This window comes from Camelus dromedarius, chromosome 17 (assembly GCF_036321535.1).
Source record: "Camelus dromedarius isolate mCamDro1 chromosome 17, mCamDro1.pat, whole genome shotgun sequence".
Classification (NCBI taxonomy): Eukaryota; Metazoa; Chordata; class Mammalia; order Artiodactyla; family Camelidae; genus Camelus; species Camelus dromedarius.
Window position 1 is genome coordinate 26,268,096 of NC_087452.1, and position 23,112 is coordinate 26,291,207.

The 23,112-nt window shown below is 44.7% G+C and overlaps 1 long non-coding RNA gene across 6 annotated transcripts in view; it reads right to left on the reverse strand.

Annotated features, from left to right (window-relative positions):
• The window catches only part of LOC105089813 (uncharacterized), a 288,482-nt gene extending 267,830 nt beyond the window's left edge, over positions 1-20,652 (reverse strand). For 5 of the 6 annotated variants that reach the window (XR_010384830.1, XR_010384828.1, XR_010384831.1 and 2 more), the window contains exon 1: positions 19,973-20,520. This is a non-coding gene — a long non-coding RNA (uncharacterized LOC105089813). The other variant, XR_010384829.1, reaches the window with a different exon arrangement.
• Positions 20,653-23,112: the final 2,460 nt, after the last annotated feature.

Sequence of the window (23,112 nt, forward strand, 5' to 3'; positions counted from 1 at the left end):
AGGAAAGTCAGTATTGATAAGGATGTGACAAATTGGAAACCTTGTACGTTGATGGTAACGTAAAATGACACAGCTTCTATGGAAAGCAGCTTGGTGGTTTCTCAGAAAGTTAAACATAGAATTATCACATGGTCCAGAACTTCTACGACCAGGCATACATTCAAAATAATTGAAAACAGGTATTCAAGCAAAAATACACTACCGTTCATTGCAGCACTGTGCTTAATAGCCAAAAGGCAGAAACAACTCAAATGTTCATCAACTGATGAAGGGATAAACAGAATGCATTATCCCCATACAACAGAGTATTTTTCGGCCATAAAAAGGAATGAAGTACTGACTGATACATGATATAGCATAGATGAATGCTGAAAACATTATGCAATGTAACAGAAGCCAGACACCAAAGGTCGTATGTCATATAATTCCATTTTTATGAAATATCTAGAATAAGCAAATCCACAGAGACAGGAAGCAGACTGGCGGTTCCCAAGGACTGGGGAAATTGGGAGAATGACGAGTAACTTCGCAGTGGGTACAATTTCCTTTTGGGTGATGAAAAGTGTTTTGGAACTAGAAAGAAATGCTAGTTGTACAATATTGTAAATGTACTAAAATGCCACTAAATGATATGCTTTTAAGTGATATGATACGTTAATTGTCTCTCAATAAAACAATTATGTTTATGGAAATACTCAATAATACAATGCCATGTTCACAAGTCACCGTTAAGAAAAGCAGGACACAGAATAATAAAAGATTTTACTTACATATAAATAGATATGCCTAGAACAAGACAGGAAGGGAGTAACACAAAACGCTAATAGTGGTCATCCTTAGGTTACAAAATAGTGGGTGATTGGATTTGTTCTTTATATACTAATGGATTTCCCAAGTTTACTTCAACATGCATTCCTCTTGAAATCAGAAATAGGAAAAAAAAATCTTACTTTTAAAAATTAAATAAGGAGAAACCCTAAAGCTCCTTTCACTCTAGCGTTCTGCATCTAAAAGCAAGCCCTTTGGGGGGAAGTGGTAACTGCGGAGTTTTCCTCTAAATAAGAGAGAGTGGAATGAGGGGCAAGAAGCCACCCAGCAAAACACCAGATTCGGCTCCAGAAAGTGGGGCGGAAGGGCCTTCGCAGAATCTCTAGGAAGCCCCCTGCCTGCGACCACCAACCAAGACCGCTCTCCTTCACAAAGCCAGCTCTATAGTGGAGGGGACGGGAGTTTGGGGACAAAATTCCGGGGGCATAATCCTGTGTTATCAGGGAAAACAGAAGGAATTTGGATGTCGTGGCCACACGTTCACACAGTGCTGACGAGGAGGCCACACTCAGCAGCTGGCCGCCTAGGTGTGGGAGTGCATGCAGCAGGGGCTTGGCAATCTGCTCAGGCTTCCCTGCAGACTTCCAGCTTTCCTCGCAGCTACATGGGTTCCCCGTGTCTGGTTCTGCCCCGTGGGCTATGAGGGAAGCCCCTGCGGTAGTTCTAGACTGAGACGTGCCGTGGAGAGCTTAGAGACCACACATCACTGAGGGCGCAGCTACTCGATGGAGCAGAGCCATTTGGCCTTTGATGTGCTAAACTTCTGAAATTTTGTCATTAATTTTTCTTATATAGAAACTGGAACGCAAGAAGCAGGGTGCTGTCATAACGAAAACCATACAATATAAATGTTAGGACGGTTTACTGGGTGGCAGGGTAGCAGGGGACAGAAAGATGGTGGTTCATGTCTTGTGAAGGCAACAAATTTAGTGGCTGTGTGTCCCCACTGGCTGAGCAGGCAGACCACATGCCCACCATACCGAAAACACATGATTAGTTGTGTTGGTCGCCGCTGGCTGCATACGTCAAGATGTTGTTAGAAAGATGAGCTAGTGGGAATGACAGGCCAGTTTAACAAAAATAAACACAAGGGAATATATGGAGCCTTAAAATTCAGGGCCCTGCACCTCAGATGCCCAAGTAAACCTCTCAGTTGGATCAAGTGACTCAGAGCAAAGACTCAGTTAAGGGTGGAGCAGGATGAGTAAGTCTAGAGATCGAACGTACGGGCAGGATGACTATAGTCGATGCTGTACCGAATGCTGGAAACATTCTAAGAGAATAGATTTCAGGTGATCCCATCACAAAAATGAACGGGAACGATGTGAGGTGATATACTGAGCAGCTTGGCTGCAGTAATGATCTTACTATTTTTATGTGTATCCAGTTACCATATTCTACACGTTATATAGACACAACTTCTATTTTTAAAAAAATATGTAACTTCAAATCAATACCAAACTAGTAGGCAGAGAGTGTATCTCATTTTAATGTTTAAGATTTGTGAGAATGAAGATGTTTTTCTTATGTTCATTGTCCAATTACGTTACTTCTTGTGAAATGCCTCCTTATATTCTGTATCTTGTTTCCATTGAGTAGTTCATCTTTGACTGATTTATGAAAGCTACACATTAAAAACTTATGAAAGCTATAAATTAAAACCTTTATGCCCTTTTCCAAGAAAAAGTGAGGGGGGTGTGGCTTTCCTACTTTCTATCCCCCATAGACTCTAGGTAGCAGTCGTTAATCTGGGAAGAAGAAAAAAGGATGAGAAAGCAAACAAAGATTTGAGAACTGTATCTCAAAAAAAGTTGTGTTTAGTTACTGACTCATGGAACATACTGGAAGCAATTAAAAGCCTACTTAGTTCTTAAGGGAAATGTATTGCCGAAAGAAACTGAAAGCTGGGGAGAAAAAAAAAAAACTTTGAGACTTAAAATGACTCAGATCTGCACCCCATCCCCACAAACAAGAGGTAGACAGAGAAAGCTGTGTAGCTCCTGAGGAGGGAATAAGGCCCCATGAGCACTTCAGTCACGGTCAAGGAAAAGAGAGAAAAAGAGAGGACTCCTCCAGAGGGTCTCCAGAGGCCAGGGTCCACTGGAGAAAAATGGGCAAAGGGATATCCCTTCACCGAGCCTAATCAAGGAATTCCCCCTAACCAAGGAGGATGGGAGGCCTTCCAGTGTTTGGTAGATTTCAGATTACTGGGGGCCAGTGGCTGCTAGGTGACTCCACTCTTTCCCTTTCCAAGTAACAGAAAACCGTTTATACTCTCAATAAGCATACTCACTGCACACACCCTGCCTGCCACGGACACTGATGAGTAAGGAGGACGGAGTTTTTAGTTCTTAGGTCTCCAAACCTGCAGGTCACATACTCATTTGGGCATAACTATAGGAGCCACCAAACTACAGTTGACCTTATATGAACAAGAGATAATCTTGAGTTATTAAGTTTGGGGGGATTTTTCCCTCATCATACAGTAGATTTGTTGTGTGATAAAGTTTAGTTTTAGTCAGTGTTAATGCTGCACAGGACCTGACCACTGAGAAGCTAACTGCAGGGCCTGGTGCAGTGATGTCAGCATAAAGATTGATCATGGGATTCAGCATGAGGCTTGGAGCATCAAGTTACAGATCTGGCTCATCCTATAACCCACTGGGCATCTTTCAGCAAGTCACCAGGACACTAAACTTCTGCAAACCCTCAGTTAAAAAAAATATATAGGAGTAGAACCACAATATTTCCCAAGCCTTTCCAGTCATAAATAGAAGCATCTATGGTTGTATAATAGGGAAGAACCAATGTGACTCCATATTAGATCTGTTCCTTTAGGTTCTAACCCTGTGCTCTTTCCTGTGCTCAGTCATGCTGGTTCTGCACCTTTTGTAAAGAATGTTGCCTGTAGCCTAATACATACAGGAGAGCCCATTCTCACCTCCTGAGCTTTAAGGGTTTAACACTTTCCCATTCATAGAGAGAGAAAAAGTTGCAGAACAGAGAATAACATTTGTCTTGTTGGAAGTTTAGAGAAACATCATGACCTCACATATGTTGACAGCTGCAAGAACCATGGATTCCAGCACCAAGAAGTCTGCAACAACCAACCACACCCCCTCCACTTTTTAGTATAAAAGGAGCCTGAATTCTGGCTTAGGTATGATGGTGCTCTAGGACATTAGACCCCCATCTTCTTGGTCTGCTGACTTTCCAAATAAAGTCATCATTCCTTGCCCCAACACTTTGTCTCCCGATTCACTGGCCTGCCGTGCAGCGAGCAGAAAGAGTTTGGACTCAGTAAAGGTTGTGTAAGCTTATGGGCATCTTTCTCCATTTTCATTACAGAATCTGGAGGCTTACACTGGGGGATGGCTCACAGAAACTTCACAAGGAATGATTTCTCCAATTTTGAAAAGCAGTTCTAAGCAGCAGTACGACCACAGTTGGCTGAGTCCCAGCCAGCTGGGAGGTGTGCTTCAAGTCCTGAGTTACTAATGCTGGTTAGAAAGCAGAATATTCTGATCTGAAATACTGGAGTTATATAATTAGCCCTATAGGAGACACCTAGCAAGCTTCCTCAAGTGGAGCAGAAAGGACAGGAGTTCCAGCAGGGTGTCTGTGGCCTCTCTCTGCAACAAGGCTGTGCACAGGGGCCTGTGGCTCTCATTTCGGTGCCCTCCTTGCCTGCAGTTTTTTTTTTTTCCCCTAAGTTTCACCACATGTGGGGTACTTTCATTCATTCTAGAAGTTTCACTGGGAATTTGTGTGTGTGCAATTGATGCTAGCAGACACAAAGAAACTCACTGCTCTTAACAGCCGTCCTTCAGAATGCTAGCGGTGTTCTAAGAGCGGGGAAGGGATCTTGATTCTTTACCACAGAACCCAGATGGCTCGTCAGCTGGCTCCTTCAGAGCGCACAGCAGACAGGCCCCTTTGCTGTATCAGCGTGTTGACTACAGCTGTAGTTACCTGGTGACAGGATGAAATTACACAGACAGCAGTTTACTTCCATACCCCCCACCCCGCAGTCAATTTCCTAGCGTAAGCCACTCTTCCAGGAGTCTGTAATTTTGATACCTGTTTAATTTCAAATCCTCTCTTGTCTGACAGAGTGATTTCTCACCCTTTTTAGATGGTGCCATGCACCCCTCAATTGGATTTCTTCTCCCTGCTGTTAGTTTGTTGCTGCCTGAAATATTCAGAGAAACAGCTCTCTAAAAGCAGTTAATTTTATTTGGATTCCACACATGCACATGTGTGCACACACATACACAAATATGCAGGGTTTCTTTTTTTTCTTTTTCTGACACACAAAGGAATTGTTCCAGTATTTTTACTTTCTAGTTTGTTAAATATTTACATTGTATCCTCAGAAAGCAAACTTTCCCATAGATAAATATGAAACTTACAATATCTAGATTTTTTGAGAGAAATCTAAAGATAAAATGGACCTTTAGCTATTTTATTCTGAACTGAGTCTACCATTAACAAGAAGGTGCCATAAGTTCTAATCTACCATTGAGTTCTTTTATAAATGATTCCCAAAGATCCATAAACTTATCTTAGTGATTCTACAAAACTCTCAGGCTATGATCAGGTCTCAGCCCTGTTGCTGGAGAACGACTAGTCTCATCGCAGGAGGTAGACACCAGGAGGGGGATACCGAGAAAATGACGCATGTGCACGCGCAACCACACCCCCCCTCCACGTTCTTCTTTGTAAGCAGAATATTCAAATCAGGGACAGAGCCGAAAGGACAACCTATCTGAAAACGTTTCCTGGTACAGAATCCTCATGCTCACTAGCTACACAAAGGCGTAGTCTCACAGCTCATTTTTCTTTTGCCCCTTCCTTTGCAAAGGGGGTACTGGTTGGAAAGAAAAATATTTTCATGCCTCTCTGTGAGCAGGGAGCTGACTGGACAAGTCACTTCATTTTCCTGTCTCTTTCTCCCTAACAGCATCTCCATTTGGCTGTATCTTTGGGAAGGCCGGTAACATAAATTTGTCTTTCTGGAAGATAAACTTATTTTAGTTCTACAAATAATTTTTTCTCTTTCCTGATGTCTTAGCTACCCCTCATGTTAACCCATGAATTAAGGTGTACATAGCATGCTTGGGGAGGGGATGTGTGTGTTGGGGGCAGGGGACAGTAACCCATGTTCGTGTGAAGCAAATACAGTGTGAGGCCCCATGGGATTCAGCCCTAGGACTGTGTCACAGTCAAAGAGACACAGGTCAACCAGTCAAAGCATCTGAAAAGTTTCAGTCTTGCAGCTCTCAAAGAACATTACTGAAACCCCAGTTTACAACCAACCCATAATGATCTTTAAAATCTTCTTTCCTTTTATCTCCAATTTATGAACTCCACCCCAGAATCTCTCCAGACCCTTGACTCTCAAGTTTTCACCAGAAATCCTCTTTAATCTTTAGGCCATATGATCCTAAGACAGAGACTAGGAGGCAGTGGCTCTCTTCAGATAAGTGAATCATACATAGCTCAGGCTGGATCTGTTTCTGTTTTAACCCAACACAGGCTATCCCCAGGCGCTGCAGCAGTCGTGGGACAGGATGTACTTTACCGGTACTGCAGTGATGTGCTCCCAAGTTTTTCCAAAAGCCAGACCTAATGTCCTTCCCACCTATTCGTAGATAGACTCAGTTTAGTTTACATATGGAATAAAAGGGTGATTAAAAATATGAACTTACAGTTTCAAATCTCTTCTATCTTGTGATCATGAAGTCACCAAACGTGGTACACTGGGAGTCAGTCAAACTGCAGACTTAATATAGATCTTTTTTAGAGCCTTAGTTTTACTTAAAAATGAATGTGTTGGAGGTAATTAATTTAAATAATTTTAATACCAATGTTAGAACAAACACAGAGACCCAACAGAAATAAAAGGAAAACTCTGCATAATTTTTTCAGTTAAACATTGACCCTTCCAAACAAGTTTGCACTTGGCAGACCACTCTGGCTACTCTCCTGGACCCAGACACCCAGCAGTAATTTTTACCCTCTTCAGCATCAGGGGACTGGAGGGGAAACTTTTAGAATCATTAAGGCGGTGATTCTGCCCACACCACAGCTGCTGGGATCTCACCAGTGATCCACACAGTCTTCTAACACAGGGGTGCGGCTGAGAAGTCTGACAAATTCAGAAAGCCATGTGGTTCATGACCAAGAAGGCAAACATTAATTTTATTTGCAGGGCAGTCATCAGAAATAAGTGTGTTTATTTGCTCCTCTAAAATGATTCGGATTTAGGTCACTTACATACAGAATCTCTACATCTACCACTACCTCACTTCCCGACAGAGAACACAGACGCAAACACAGAAATAGATAAAGCAAGCAGTAAGATCAACAAACAGCAGACTGAGGCACCAAAATGCAAGTGCTGGGGTTTCAGTCTCAAAAGAAGCCACACAGAACCGTTTGGGGCCCAGGGAAAATGCATTACATGAGATCACATTCCCGGATGAAGGAGACTTTGGTTTGGAATCCCAGCACCCAGTGCCTGCCTGAGCACGGTCCGGATGAGAGCAGATCCTGCCTCCTGACAGCATCCCTGCACTCCTAGCATGTGCACACGGTGCACAGCCTGCCCGGTAACTTTGGGCAGCGGTGCTATGCAGTGGGAGCTCCCACCCACCAGTAACAACCATGGTAAGAGCCCTGCGTGCATCTTCTTGTGGGGTCCCTCACCAATCCTGGGAGGTAGATGCTGTTCTTCCTCCAATTTTATCATCAAAAACCCTGAGCCTTAGTAATGCTATTTACTACTGTACACACCTACATTTGCTCTCTCCAGAGAGAGGCACACTTAAAGAAATGAGAAGCCAATGACCTCTCTCCTTCCTGCCTTTCAACCCACAACCTTCTGGGTTTGTGTAGCCCGTCCAGAAACCCCAGCAATTTTATCCACCTCACTGTTAGGGACATTTTTCCTGTAGGCAATAGACTCCTTCTGGGCTCAAACACAGAGGTTTAGAAGAGCAACCCTTTTTGTCCTCACACAAAAGGAAGGGCTTCGCGTCAAAGCTCTGGGGAGAATTTGGTGCTCGACAGACAGCTTCGGGAGTCACTGAGTGCAGCTGGACATAAATAACATCACTTAAGCCAGGATGTGGCTTGGTGACATAGCTAATTCCCACTGCAATCACTTTGCCAGAAGAGCTTTCAATCCTGTTTCACGTGATTTCACAAACCCTTGAACTGCACAGGTTTTTTTCACACCCACAGAGGTAATAAGTGACTTCTGAGAACACTTGCACAGTCGGTTGGCAGAAGTCAAAGAAACTGGTGGAATGTAAGCTCTCCAGAGGCCCTTTTCCTGTTCCCTGTGGACTGTGCATCGGTGAGTGGAGGAGGCCATGAGGGGTGGGGGTAGGGGCGGGTGGCTGCAAGTTCACAAACAAACTGACTTCTCAGTTGGTGGGTAGGTTTGCCCCAGTTTTATCAGGGGATGGAAAACAAACATCAAAGTTTCTCAGGATTCATGGCAGTGGCCAGATGCAGGCTGGAGCTCCAGACTGCAACAGATATAGGGTCCCTGTTCACAGACCGTCATGTCATCTAGACACCTAAGCCACAGAGCACAGATGTCACGGATGCGTTAAAATCTGCCCCCACCCCCACCCCGGAGTTTACCTACTGGGTGTGCGAAGTGTGTGCACTTCAGAGAGTGGAGGTCTCTCATCTCTTTCCTCTGCTACCTCCCAACATCTTTTAACTCAGCATCTGCAAGTGTCCAAAGACAAAGAGACGCCAATATCCCCCACTGCATATTCTGAGACAAAGAGCAGCCCAGACATTAACTATTCAGAAATTCATAATCAGCATAGCCCAAACAAGATTTTTTAAGTCATTTCCCGTGGACACTTTATGGCAGCAGATTCCACAGCATATAAAGGAGCTATGTCCCACAGGAATTATAGTGGCCCAAGAAGGGCTCCATGAATCAGTCATACCAATTGTGACATTATATGCCAGAAAGGACAGAACTCTTTGCTGAAAACCTCTGGTAAACAGACTTCAATCACGGGTGTTATACCTGGATGACCAGTTCAGGTAGAACTCATTCATTCAGCACATATTTACTGCTAAGCACCAGGGTAGAGAGGGGTGAACACCGCAGTTATGGCTCTTATCTTGCAGAGTTTACAGGGTGGAGGGAGAGGTGATTAACAGGCAAAAGGACAAAAAAAGCATGGATGGTGCAATGATACCGAAGAGTGGAAGGAGGCAGTTCAGAGCCTCTTTGTTATCACACCTAACTTGACCTGCTCCCCCACATGCAGTAAAGCCAGTCTACGACACTGACTGGGTTGTGGCGAAGGCAAGCACGCCATTTAGTGCAGGGCACCGAGCAAGGACTCTGGGACAGCTAGTGCGCAGAACACCCCAACTCCCCCATGGGTTTCAGGACAGCGTTTTTAAAGGCCAGGTGAGGGAGGGCAGCCGCAGCTTATGCACAGTTCTCTGACTGGCTGATGAAGAGGTAACGGGGCGGTGTCACCAGGTTTAACGTTATCAACCCTTAAACTTCAGTCGGCCTAGGCTAGGGGCTGTGTGCTCAAGGTCATCAAGTAGTAAAGTCATCCATCTGGTGGGGATTTTAGCATCTGTAAAATTAACACTTAGGAAATGTGCATCAGACACTTTCATCTGGGTACTGCAGAGAGGAGCTTAAGCAGAGGATACGGGTCCTAGGAAGGCCCATGGCGTCCTGCTCGGCCACACCTTGTACTCTACCATGCAGACTTTCCTCAACGATTATGTCTCTCTCTAATGTTTCAGATTACTCTTAGGGACATAGCAGTGGGCATAAGTCATCTTTAGAAAATGAGCCGTTGTGCCAAACAGACAATGGATAGAGAACTCCAGGTAATAACGCTATCACATGCTCACAATGTCAGATCAGCCTAACCAAGCATCGTGAACGCTGCGTCTTGAGAGGCAGTGTGGGATAGCACCAAGTGCCGGCCTGGGCATAGGGCACGGACTACTGGCCATCTGAGCATCCCCTGGGCAAGGCACCTGGTTTCAGTGGCTCTCAGATTCCTCACATGGGAAGCGGGAAAAGTGGTAGGCACCTACCTCAGCGGGTTCTTGTCAGAATGTGCTAAAGAAATAAAATATGTCTGTCCACTGCTGGTCACACAAAACAGATAACCAAAGACAGAGCTCTGATTCTTATTAAGGAAATTCAGCCTCTCACTCCTGCACAGGGACAGCATGAAAGCTACCCATGGGCGTCTATGGAGGCAGGCTCTCCCTGCAAGCCCAGACAGGGATTCTGCACAGCCTTCTCCTCCTCTCCTGGAAGCCGAGCACTGTCTATTCATCCAAGATGAATGACCCTAGGCAATCACACAAACACTTTTCTGTCCTTTAAAATAATAGGGAAGGTAGAATTACTTCCACAATCTTCCTCAAGTTACATTCTTTTGATGAAGACAAGAGGAGTTTTGATCAGGGCAGAAATAACAGTCTATATTCAAAATGGATTCAGTGTGGTAAATATTTTTTTGACCACCTATATCATCCTGTGTTCTTAGCTCAGCTCTAAAATATACAAGAATGATTTATGTACAGAATCTTAGTGGAATATGTGCTTCAGTTCTCCAGGTTAACTTAACCTCTGCCTGTGGCACTTCGCTCTGAACACCTCAGCTCCCCCTGCAGCTGCTGCTCTGGTGTGTTTACTGTTTCCCTCTGAGCTCGTTTGTAATTGCAGCCCTGGAGCTTGCAAGATTTTCCACCAGGAGTTTGCATGCAGATGGTCTCAAGCAAACATGACTCTTGCCTTTTCCTAGAGAGTCTATGTCCAACCGTTCATGGGCTAACAACCACCTCGCTCCAATCACCACCCCTGCTGTGCACTGAGCCCTTATTCGGTGCCTGGCCCTACTATGAGTTTTTGTATGTGTTACCTTGATACCTTACAGTGACCCTTTGAGGAGTGTGCAAAATACAAGTGAAACAGGAGGGAGAGGGGCAGGACACTCCTGCTAGATAAACAGCCCTTAGGATAGGATAAAACCTGGCTGGAACCAGCTAAAACCAGGCTGGCTTTCAGGATGGCCCAGTCATCGACCTTCAGCTCATTATACCCTCATTGTAATAAGAAAACTCACTCCCTCTCGCACCGTGACAGTTCCAAAACGGACCATAAAAGGCCAGGAGGTGAACAGTCGTCCAATTCCTGGGAGTCTTCACTCTTCCGTGAAACAGCAAGGATATTCCTCCCGCGTCCTATTAACGTATGAAATGACTCAGCCCATAAAGACCAACAACCTTGGGCCCTGGGGCCGCTCTCACTTTGAGGCAGTCCAAATTCTGCCTGTGGACTTTTTCTTTCTATAAACAAACCTGCTCTCATGTTACTTCTGCTCACTCTTGAATTCCTTCCTGCACGCAGCCAAGGACTCACTCTGTGGCCCATGCTTATCCCGGGAAGGGACATCTCCCTCCCCTGCATCAGAAGTCAGCTCCTAAGGAAAGATAACCTCAAAACCCAGGGCAGTTCCACCCTAAACGGCAAACCAATGGCGACCACATGTTGTTCATGTATGCCTTTGTGTAAATAAATTATTGATGGGGACTCTAAAAATCACGGCTTTCCTCAACAGATTCCATCCCAACAGGTTCCCGTAGTTTCCTTTAGGCCGTAAGCTCCCTGGGACAGGGATCACGCTGTTTTACCTGTCACTGCATGTCCAGCATCTAACATGTGCCTGGAACTTCACAGGTTTTAACCACCTCATTAAATGCATAAATGGAGGCTACCATACAGTACAGGAGAGAAGGCATGATCCTAAGACCAGCTAGAATCTCATCAGCTTTGAGGAAGAACAACCAGTGGTGTCAGGGGGGTCCAAGCAGCCGACAGACCTGCATGCGAGTCTCAGCTCAGCTAGAGGCCTGGTGGAGCTGCACTCTCTGCGCCCCACAGGACACACGGGGGAGATGGCACACAGGGTTTGGGCGAAGCTGAGGCAGTTTTAAGAGAGCCACGTGGCACTCTGGAGAAGCCGGCGTGTCAGTAAGGCCTTGATGGAGAAGGCGGCACTGGACTTTCCTGGAGAGACTGACTGTGCAGACAGAGGAGGTATTCCTTCTAAGCAGAAGAATCAGCCTAAATTCAGACCACAGGTGGGGAATCCTGGGCAAGAACAAGGAACAGCATAAAGTTCACTCTTCTGCAACAAAGGGTGTGTGGAGGGAAATTGAATGGGAGGAGTGAGCAGGGCTCCAGTCCAGCTTTTATCCTGCACAGAGGGTGTAGGGGGTTATTCCATAGAAAAGTATGTCCCAGAGTGGGGGACCCATGCGTCACTGCTGCACACACACGGTGCCAGCTAGGCAGCACAGAAACGGTACCTGCATCAGTCCACCTCCAATCTGATGAAGCCAAGGTTGAGGCGGCTCTAGGACATCCAGCCCATGACAACTCTATGAGTCAGGGTCTCCAAGGAGAGATCTGACTCTGTCAGAAGTAGGAGAATTCAGGAGGGATTAAAGAAGGGACCATTGACCATGTACGGGGATAGGGAGCCAGAAGGGCAGTAACCCAGGGCTAGTAAAGGCCCAGCTGTCACTATCTCTAGGTGCTAAGAGACGAGAGGAGGGAAGAGTTTATGGTAACCAGAAGGAGAGAGCCACATAGAACAAGACACTGTAAAACAAGCAGTGAGCTTTGGTCGGGGTACAACATTGAGCTGCAGGCACCCTACTAGGGTGGAGGCAGGAAACACAGTCCTGGATCCACTGCTTCCCTCCCTGCTGGGCTCCCACAAGCTGAGCCCAACCGGAAGGTAACAGGGCCTCCAATTAATCGGCAGGGCTCAGCTTCCTGGCACCAGAGCCAGGACAAAGAAGGAAAATGGATCTGGAGGGACAAAGGGAAGGTAACTGAATAATCACCCACCTTTGCAAACACAGGGAGAGCAGGCCCCAGGTGTGCAGCCCCAGGCAGCACTCTCTGGCTAGGAAATACTACTTCTGTTTTGCCTGCATTGTATTTATTGTTAGTTTCTATTTATGATAGATGATACTGGCTTTCTATTAGAGATAAAGTTTCTTTTTAGAATACATTTAAGTAAAAAAAAAAAAAAGCCCATTTAAAGATAAATATGAAGTAAACAACAGCACAGATGGAAAGGAGAATAGCAAAGATAATGGAGGTGGTACTGGCATGACTGATGCTTGGACAAGGCCTCACAGACGACTGGGAGCCACGGACAGTTTCTGAGCAGGAGAGAGACTGGATCAAGGCTCTGCTTTGGGCAGTTTCCTGTGGCTGCAGCTATATAATGCAGCAGGGGAGAAAGGGGGGTACTTTAGGTTGTGACAATGGGGCTATGGAGGTAGGAATGGCAGGGACGAATTGGAAGAGAAAGGGTAGAATCAACAATATGTGATAATTCATTTCACGGAGGGCAAGCAAGAGATGAAGCAGAAGATAAAGGCTGCGACCAAAATTGCCTTTAAAAATCATCTATTACCAGAAATATTAGAACTGATGTAGGGAAGTAACATGACAGCAATCAAGGCCTGCTCACAGGTAGAGTTTTTATGTAATTCATCTCCTGTGAGACCATCTGCGGTAAAAGGAAAACACGAACGTTTATCTAATGTGCGTCTCCTCCTGGTGTTTCTCCAGAACAGCTGGGTTTGTTTTTCAGATTTGCAGCAGAAAAATTGGGAAGGTCAACCAGGCTTGGCACCTAGCACCAGGAGGGCAATTTTCATGCCTTGATCAGCATCATAGAGGGGGTGATTTTACAGCACACAGATACTTTGGGTGTTTATTTTGAGCTTTGAAGGAAGCTGGGAGATCTATTTTCTGAAAAGACTATTTAGTTAGAAAATTGAAGTCAAATAGACATTATCATACAAGTGTCCAATAAAAATAATTTGAAACTAGAGGTTAGAAATAGTAACAGCTAATCAAGTTTGAAATAAAAGCTTTGGCCTGGTAAGAATTTTGGGACAAGTTTCTTACCTTATCCTCAATTAAACACACACACACACACAATGAATTTCTAGACTGTGCTTCACTTGTACGAAAATTACTTTCAATTAAATTCTCAATTTCTGGTTCCCTGAGAGTTTTAACCATCGTGTTTTCAAATGAGCCAGTGATTCACAGAATAGAGAAAAGGAAGAGACTGATGAGATGATGGAGTGTGTCCCAGAAGCAATCCAGAGGGTTTTTTCCCGCAGTCCACTTTCCATCGCCTTATTCAGTCTTGGTTTTAAATGACTCCAGCAATGGGACTCTTCATCTGTCTAAGAGGCCTGTGGGAGCCCTTTCTCAGTCTAAGAGTCTTCATTTTAGAAAAGAATATTCTGATATTAAGCCCTGTTATATCACTCTCCTCTCCCAAAGGAGCCCCACTTCTTCTGCCATTATGTCCTTCAACTCCTCCAGGTGCTAGGAAGAGGCACTGTCTTTCCTCATTGGTTACTCTTTCCTTCCCCCTTGCCGATTTCTTATTCTTTTTGTATCTGAAGATTTCTATGCTTTTATCTGCACCTCTGATCCCTATCACCATAGTAACTGAAGACTCTGACAAGGCTGTCGTTTCAAAGGCCAGCTGCTTATACCTTCATGGTCTTTACCTCCCATCCAGCATGATACTTTCTAGAATCCTGAGCATTTCAGCCCTGGGTGACCAGATACCAGCCTGGCGACCAGGGCCTGCCACAGAACCTGCATATGACCCAAGGATTGTGATCAATGTGGTAGAGGTACCTACCACTCTAGGATTCAGAGGATAATGGAAATCTGGCTGTGTATTTTTACACATTTAGAAGTAGAATGGACACAGAATCAGGAAGTATCCCATTTTTGCAGTTGACCAACTCTGAGTCTCTGGACCTCAATTTCCACATTTGTTAAAAGGAGGTGTTGGATTGCATACCATAAGGGCAATTCATGCACTAAATCACTGGAGCACAATTCCAGTTTGAAGCAGTGACAGCAACATCCCCCACCCAGGATCACCAGATTTAGCAAGTAAAAACATACAATGCCCAGTTAAATTTCAATTTCAGAGGAGTGAATACATTTTAATATAAGAATGTCCTTTGCAATATTTGGGACATATTCATACTAAGAATGTATTCATTGTTTATCTAAAATTCAAATTTAGCTGGATGTTCTGTGTTTTATCTGGCAATCCTACTCCACACGTTGTCTTCCTGATTGCTGGTTGGCACGTAGGTGGCTGAGGAGAAGACTCTGGTCCTCATCACCTCGCACCCCGATGCCCTGACAGAGCCTCCAAAGCTCGGCTGAAGCTGCAGGCTGTTATTCCCAAATATGTGCATGCTTACTTGCTTCTCAAGGTTCCTCCACACTCCAGATGTGACCAAATGAGGGAAAATACTTTAAAAACACTAAGCATGAACACCTGCCTCAAAACGTGCTGACAAGGTGGTCATGAGTCTGCAGCTCTTCCCGTACCACAGTCCTGCACAGTTAGAAGTCCTTCCTCTCAGCATTCGAGCACTCTCCACAACAGGACGGCCACATCTCAGCTCTGGTGATAAAACTACTCATTCACTTACTGGAAATCTCCCACGTGCCGGGCACCGTGCTAGGGACTATACGTTCATTTAACCTTCAGAGCTGTCCTGTAAGAATGGAACCACGCTACTTCCATTTCACAGATGAAAAGACAGGCCAGAGGAGCAAAGTGACTCATCTGAGTTCCCACAGCTCACAGCTCACAGCTCGTCCATGAAAATGGAAGGGCCACCAAAGGATTTTCACAGATCATGACAAAGTGATTATAAATTTTATATCTGAAAGAAAAGGCCAAATACACTGAGAAACTCCTGAGGAAGTAGCCAGCCAAGAGACTGACTTGGCCCATCAGAGAATAAGGCTTATTTTAAAGCTACTGTCATTTAAAGCTATTGTAATTAAAACAGTGTGGTACTAGAGGAGAGGAGGACAAACAGGCAAATGGAAGAGAAGAACAAATCCAAAACCACAGCCATGCCTGTAATGGAAACCTGACCAGTCCCCTGACGGGAACATGACGGGGCTGACAGGCAGGGCAGCGGGACAAAGATGGTGATTCAATCAAGAGCAGATCATACAGAGAAGCAAAATGGAATCTCCACGTCAAAAAACACACAAAAACTGAGTCCATGTGCATTAAATGTGAAGGACACAACTTGAAAACTTTTAGACAAAAAAGCTATCACCTCTGCATAGAGAACTTCTTAAACAAGATGCAAAATAGCACTGAAGAAGGACTGATCAAATGTGACTAAGTAAAAGTAAAAAACTTCAGCTTATAAAAAGAAATCACAAAGGGAAAAGAAACAGGCTGGGAAATGACTGACAAAGGATTGGCCTGTAGACATGCACTGTTCTACACGTTGGCTGCGACACACACGTGGCTTTGGAGCAACTGCAACTGAACCAGCATGAACTGAGATTTGCCCTTAGTATAAAATACACGCCAGATTTCAAGCTTTTCATTAATTTGATATGATAATATTTTAGATATATTTGGATAATACAAACTAAGTTACATGAAACAGTTATCAACACCAATTTTATCCGTTTCTTTTTCCTTTTTTAATGTGGTTACTAGAAAATTTTAAGTAATGTATGTGGCTTGTTTGATGTTTCTATTGGGCATCCTAGATCCGGAATCTAGAAAGAGCTACAGTGAGTTAATAACAAAGAACAAAACTGAATAAAAAAAGATAAAAAGAAAAAGGTCACGAAGAGATTTTTCACAGAAGAAACATAACTAGTCAACATAAGAAATGATCAACCTTATGAACAATCCAAATTAATTACAAACTAAAACTGCAATGAAACATATTCTCTGCCGTCAGATTAGTAAAATTTAAGAACTCTAACAATACCTAGTGTTGGCAAGGGCATGGAGCAATGGGAAGTCTCATAGTTACTGCAGTTGGGAATAAAAGTTGGTACAATCACTTCAGAAAATAATTTGGCATCAGGCAGTAAGACTGAACACGCACATACCCAGGAGTGAGTTCCCCGGTTCACAAGGCATCTCCCTGAGAGAACTCTTGTTTGTGTGACATGCAATGTGCACAGTGATGCTTTTAACAGCCTCATTTGTGACTCCCCAAACTGGAAATAGCCCAAGTTTCCACCCACTCTACAGTGGTTTAATCAGTTGTGAAAAGCTATGTAAAACATTCCAAAGGAATGAACTGAAGCTACATCTAGCTACACAGTATCAGAGACACAGAGAGGTGAAAACAAAATGGTCACACAAGATCCAGAAGGCACCCTCTCTGAGGGAGGAAGGTGGGCACAACGGGGGGGGGGGGGAGACGTCAGTCAGGTTCAATATCTTAAAATGTGTGGTAGGCCCACAGGTGCTTATCTTCCTCTAACTTAAATTTTAAGTATACACCATATATCCTGGTTTTAAAGTGTGATATTTCACAACTTAAAGGGGTTTAAAAAAGGAAAAAAAAAATTACTCTGTCCCTATGTGTGACACTGCATTCATCCAGAAGCACTGCCTTTCATTTGCTTTTTAATAATGACATCTCTCAAGTGGGGCCATGTTCTGCTGGTCCTCTCTCGACCTGGCTCCTCTTTCTCCCATCCCGTCCTATGTCATCTTGAGATTACTTATTTTATATGTAACATCTTTGGAAAAACAACAGCGCGAGGATTGCTCTTCTTGTGTTTGATTCATCTCAGTCACTTTTCCCAGGAGTAGCAGCACAGACCAACAGGCTAGCACTCCACGCCCAGGGAGTTTAGAGAACCCCAGGGGAGTGCGCAGCACCGAGGAGCCCAGCCCTCTACTCACAAGTTCTCTGCACCCTCAGTCCAGTGCTGCTTTGATTCCCCCATTTGAGTTTTTGTCAGGTATGAAAGGTGATTGGAGGCGCTCCTCAAACAGAGCTCGTGGCCTCCTGTCAATATTCCCGGGCAGGTACATGAAAATAGAAAGGGGCAGACTTACTGAGGTAGGTTTAGGGTGGCCAGGTCTCCCAGGGGGTTCTACAGCTCTCAACGCACACTCAGGCAAGGGCAGCAAAAGAACACATTTAGTCAACTTGAAAATTGGACCTCGAGCCTGGTCCTAACACAACTGTAAGTCTGTTTTTTTTTAAGAGATCAAACCACCCTAGCAGGTATTTTCCCTCAAACTTTAAAATTTTTCCCTTCCCCTTAGAAATGCCAAAATGAATCCCCAGTAGAAACATCCAGAGTATCAGGTGCAGCTCATCTTCCTTAGACTAGAACAAAAACAAGCCCCTAGTAATTGTGTGTGTGTGTGCGTGCGTGCGCGTGTGCGTGCGCTTGTTTTAATTCCAACACTGTAGCACCCTTAAACCATCATCACCTTGGAAACATCATTCCTTCCACCTGAGGTCTTCCCTGGGCACAGCCTGGAGCAGGGAGAGTTTACGGGGCCCGCTAATCTCATCAGCAGGTTTTCAGGACCCTGATCTTCTGACTCTTCTAGGTGAGCCCCAAGTCCTGGTTTTAAAAAACATGACGAATCAATGCACAAACCCTTATTCTCACCGTGGAGAGGAACAATTACTAAAATCTATTTGCCAGTAAATGTGCCTTGTCTTGTAAATCATTGGGTCGTTAACCTTAACAATGATGGTGTGCTGTCTCTATCCAATTCAATTAAAGTACAGACCAAGGTAATACTTAAGAATACATTTCAGGCAGAGGAATATACTATTATATCCTCATAAATTAATACATTTATTTCACATCTTGGAAAAAGAACACTGCATGATAAACAAAGGGGAGAGAAGAAACAAAGGCAATGATTTTAAGAATAGCTGAAAAGGACTAGAGAGGAGAGGAATCCCGAGGCAAAAAGCAAGTCACTTACAGCCACCACTCCCTCTGGCATCGCTGCAAAATTTCCGGGCTAGGTGAAGGATGGAGCAGACAGTGCACTCAGACTGCAGCTGGCTTGTGTTCTACCTCATGAGACAGAAATTCCTAAACTGTACAAAACAGCAAAAGAGTTCTCTACCTGTTCCTCGTCTGGTACGACTGTAGCTGAAAAACTTGATGCTAAAAACTAGCAGAAAGTTCTGAGCCTTGACACTGATTCTCTGGAGTCCAGGAAGGAGCCTTCTCTTTCCTCAACACTCTGAAGGTTAAGCCAAGGGAAGCCTCACTCACAGCACCCTCAGTGTTCTTCCTGCTTCCCCATTTCAGGGGTTAGGGAGGGATTAAGCAGCCAAGCATTCTAACAGGGAACATCTCTCAAGACTTACGGTATCTGTCACAAGGTTAGGTAACAGATATGTGCATTTAAATTCTTCACAAGGGGCTCAAAAGGAAGCATCTCTTCGATTTTCTTTCTCCTCTAATTCCTCTAACCTGGACCACTTTCTAGCCACAGCCAGCACAGCTTAATTCATATGATATATTCGTTCTCTATTGCTGCCCTAACAAACTGTCACAAACTTAGTGGCTAAAACAATTCAAGATTATTACCTTACAGTTCCACGGGTCAGAAGTGTAAGGCAGGCTCACTAAACCAAAAATCAAGGTGTAGGACGGCTGTCTGCACCCCTCTCTGGAGGCTCTCGGAAACAGCCTGCGGGCTTCCTAGCTCATTCGGGCGGGTGGAAAATTCACTTCCTCCCTGCCTGGGAGCGGAGGGCTGTTCTGGGGGAGGCCGCTGGCATTTCTCAGTTGGCGCCCCTTTCTACTTCTTAAAGCCAGCAACAGCAGGTCGAGGCTCTTTAACTCTTCAAACCTCTCCTGCCTCTTCTAGTGCTCCTTACGCTGGCTTTTCTCCAAATTTAGCCAGGAAAGGTTTATCTGTTTTGAAGGGTTTGTCTGATTACACTGGGTCTACCCAGATAATCCAGGGTAATCTCACCATCCATAACCTTAAATCACATCTACACAATCTCTTTTCTCATGTAGGTAACAAACTGCTCGGTTCCCAGAATTAGGGGATGGACACCTGGCGTGTATTATTCAGTGACCATGTAAGAGGTGTTCTCACCTTGGATGAGCCAAGGCTGAGAATAAATGAAACCTGACCATCTCTTATCTCCCTTTCCTTTCCCACCTCCTTCCCGACGCTTCCCTTCTTTACTCTGAAAGTAGAACTTGGCTACTCACCATATTCCCATTCTGAAAAGGAGCGTCTGGTTGCAGGACTCTCCCTCGAGACGGCCAGGAAGACCACTCTTGTGTCTACTCAGCTTTCTCCGGGTGAAATGTTCTCTTCAGCATTTAGCCAGTGGGTCCCAAACATTACGTTACATGAGAATCACCTGCAGGCACAGGTTCCAATTCAGAATCTCAGTCTGATGTGCTGCTGTTGAAGACTGACATCACCTGGCGTTCAGCAAACTGGGAGCAGGTGGCTTGAGAAGCTCTGTTGGCCCAAGCAGGCAATGGAGGTATGTGTGGTCCCAGAGAGACCCCAGCCCTGGAAGATGAGCCTCTGTCCAGAGGCCCTGCACACCCCCTACTTCTCTTCCATTCGTGGCCACAAAAGACTAGTTTCCTCCCAAAAGGAAGAAGTAACTTGGCATCTCTGACTCTGTATTATGTCTCTCTTCTGCTGCTTTAACCTGAGCCATAAGCCTCTGCTTAGCCCTGCATGTAGACTTGTTAATCATTAAAGGAATTCTGCTTACAGCTTAAGATTTATGCAAAAAGCCCCTTACCTGAAACTTGCCTCCCACAGGGAGATAAGGAAGTATGAACGAAAATAACTGTCTTCTCAAGATTTATAGGAACACCAAGACCAGACCACGTCAGCTGGGCTCAACAGAGCAAGAACTAATTTTTTCACAACCCTCCTCCCACACTTGCTGGCGCCTCCGCCCAGACGTCACTTCCTCACCTTAACCCCTTCCTGCTTCCCCCTTTCCTAGAAAAAAAGCAGCTGGAATTCTACCCCCAATTAAGATGATTAGTCTGCCATCTTCTCGGTTTGCTGGCTTTCCCAATAAAGTCGCTTTTCCTTGCTCCAACGTTGGTCTCTCAACTTACTGCCCTGCTGTGTGGCGAGGGGCCACACCCGTTGTTGCTGGCGCCACAAGTCCCCGAGGTCTCACCCTATACGCTTTGGTAGTGTATCATCATGAAAGCACCCCTTTGGAGTCAGAAGAAAGTTGTGTGATCGCGGGCAATTTGCTAGTCGAGGCCCCACGTGCTCATCCATCAGATGGAGGTAATAAAACTAATTACTCCAGAAGGCAGTTACAGAGGTTCAGGGAGACGCTGCCTGCAAAGCACAGAACACAGTGCTCAAGCCCTTGATAGAGACGAGCGATTGGTTGTCACCGATACCACCATCATTCAGCTTGGCCCCCACCTGCTCGGTGACCTGGGCAGTGGCCTGGCCTCTCACATGCTGGTTCACTCCTCCCAGTAGAAAGAAAAGAGGAAGGCCTTTACCCATTTCGGGAGGTGAGATGGGAATTTCAAGGCATTTACTTGCCCCAGTGGTTTGCCTTATTGCCCAAACCCGGAGAAACACAGCAGGCGAGACTGTAGAATTTGCGGGAATTACACTGTGGGCAGCCTTAAGTGAGCAGGCCATGGGGCCCAGGCCAAAGCTCACAATAGCTTGCACCTGGTAAGACGTAAATGTACGCATGCGCTGGTAGCGTGAGTCAGCATTATGAACAACACGCATGCGCCACTAGCATTAGCAAAAGGACAAGTGCGCCACATCGGGGGCGCGCCATCTTGTTGAACTAGAAGAAAGTGCCGAGCACCGTCACTGCTGCTGCCGCCCACCATGCACGCCACCAGCTTGTACTGCAATAAAGTGCTGTCTTGGTCCATGTCAGCCCCTCACGCATTAATGTTGGCTCCGCGCACATTCTTCCAGTTGGACAGCTCACCTGCTCGAATTCCTCTCCAGCCCCCCTAGGCTGACATATATGCACTGTTTTGCTATTAGTTTTAGACAAACTTTTTCTTTGAATGGCCGATAGTATTTTTGTTTTTGTAGGGTATACAGTCTTTGTTTTGTCACAAGCTCTCAACCCTGCAGTTGTAGCGTGGAAGCAGCCATAGACAATACATAATGAAAGGGTGTTCCCATAAATCTTTATTTATTTATAAAAGCAGATGGCAGACTGGATTTGACCTATGTGCCATAGTTTGCTGATTCCTGTTTTAGACAAACAGCTAGAAGGTTCAGGTTTAGTTCCAGTGATGGATCCCTACTCTGCCCTTTATTTTATTGTCTCTCATAAATATTTGTGAATTTACTCTCTACAAAAGCATATTTCAACAAATGTTTATATCCATGGGCATGCTTGGAAAATTGAAATTCATGTAAATGCTCGAGACACATTCTGAAACCCACAAAAGAACTTAATATTAAAGGACCAGGTGTTATGATAAATGATGCATTACTTTGGAAGATACTGGACGCTATAGAGCTGTGTGATTTTAGACAAGTTACTCACCCTATCTGACCTTTAGTTACCTCCTCAGTTTAAGCCTCAAGTAGTCTCTATTTCATGATAATTAAAAGCAGTAAGCATATGAAGTGAAGCAAGAGATATAATAAAGCTCTTAGCCCAGTGCCTGGTGCATGGAAAACACTCAGGAGCATCACCATTATTTCTCCTGTCACCATTAGAGACCCTACCATGACGTGTTTCTTACTTATAAGAAAATAAGTCAACATCGACAGAGAGAATCCTGTTGAGGCAACTGCCTAGGTTTCCTCTGAATAGGGGTGTAGACTTGGGTGGGGAGAGTATTAGGATTCTGAAAAATTGTCTCATGGTTTAAAGTGTTTCAGTAAGTCCATCTCATGGCTTACAAACTGGAGGCCAATGGGACCAATGGTTGTGTTATCACAGTGTCTAATTCTAAAATATTGAATGAATTTAAGCCACAACTTTCATTCACTGCTGTCTTAATAAAAAGTAGCTACACACTGTTATGTTATGTTATCCATCTGACCCAATTCAGTATCTGACCTCTGCTCCTAAACTTCTGATGCTAGGCTTTACTATTACAACCCCAGCTTCTTATGTCATGATCTCATTGCCATCCGTATATCTAGAGGAAGAGCCCTTATCTTTTCAAAAACATATGGCCAGTTCCCAGAACTAACGTCACCCAAGGCTGCCAACAAATGATGTAATGAGACAACTTAAGAGCAAAATGAGATGTTTTCTTCCTTCCTTGCTTGTAGCTGCCAGACCTCACAATATAAAAGCTGTTTGAGGCTCTGTTTTCACACACTCACAGAAATGTTTCTTTAGAAATGCATTTGTTTT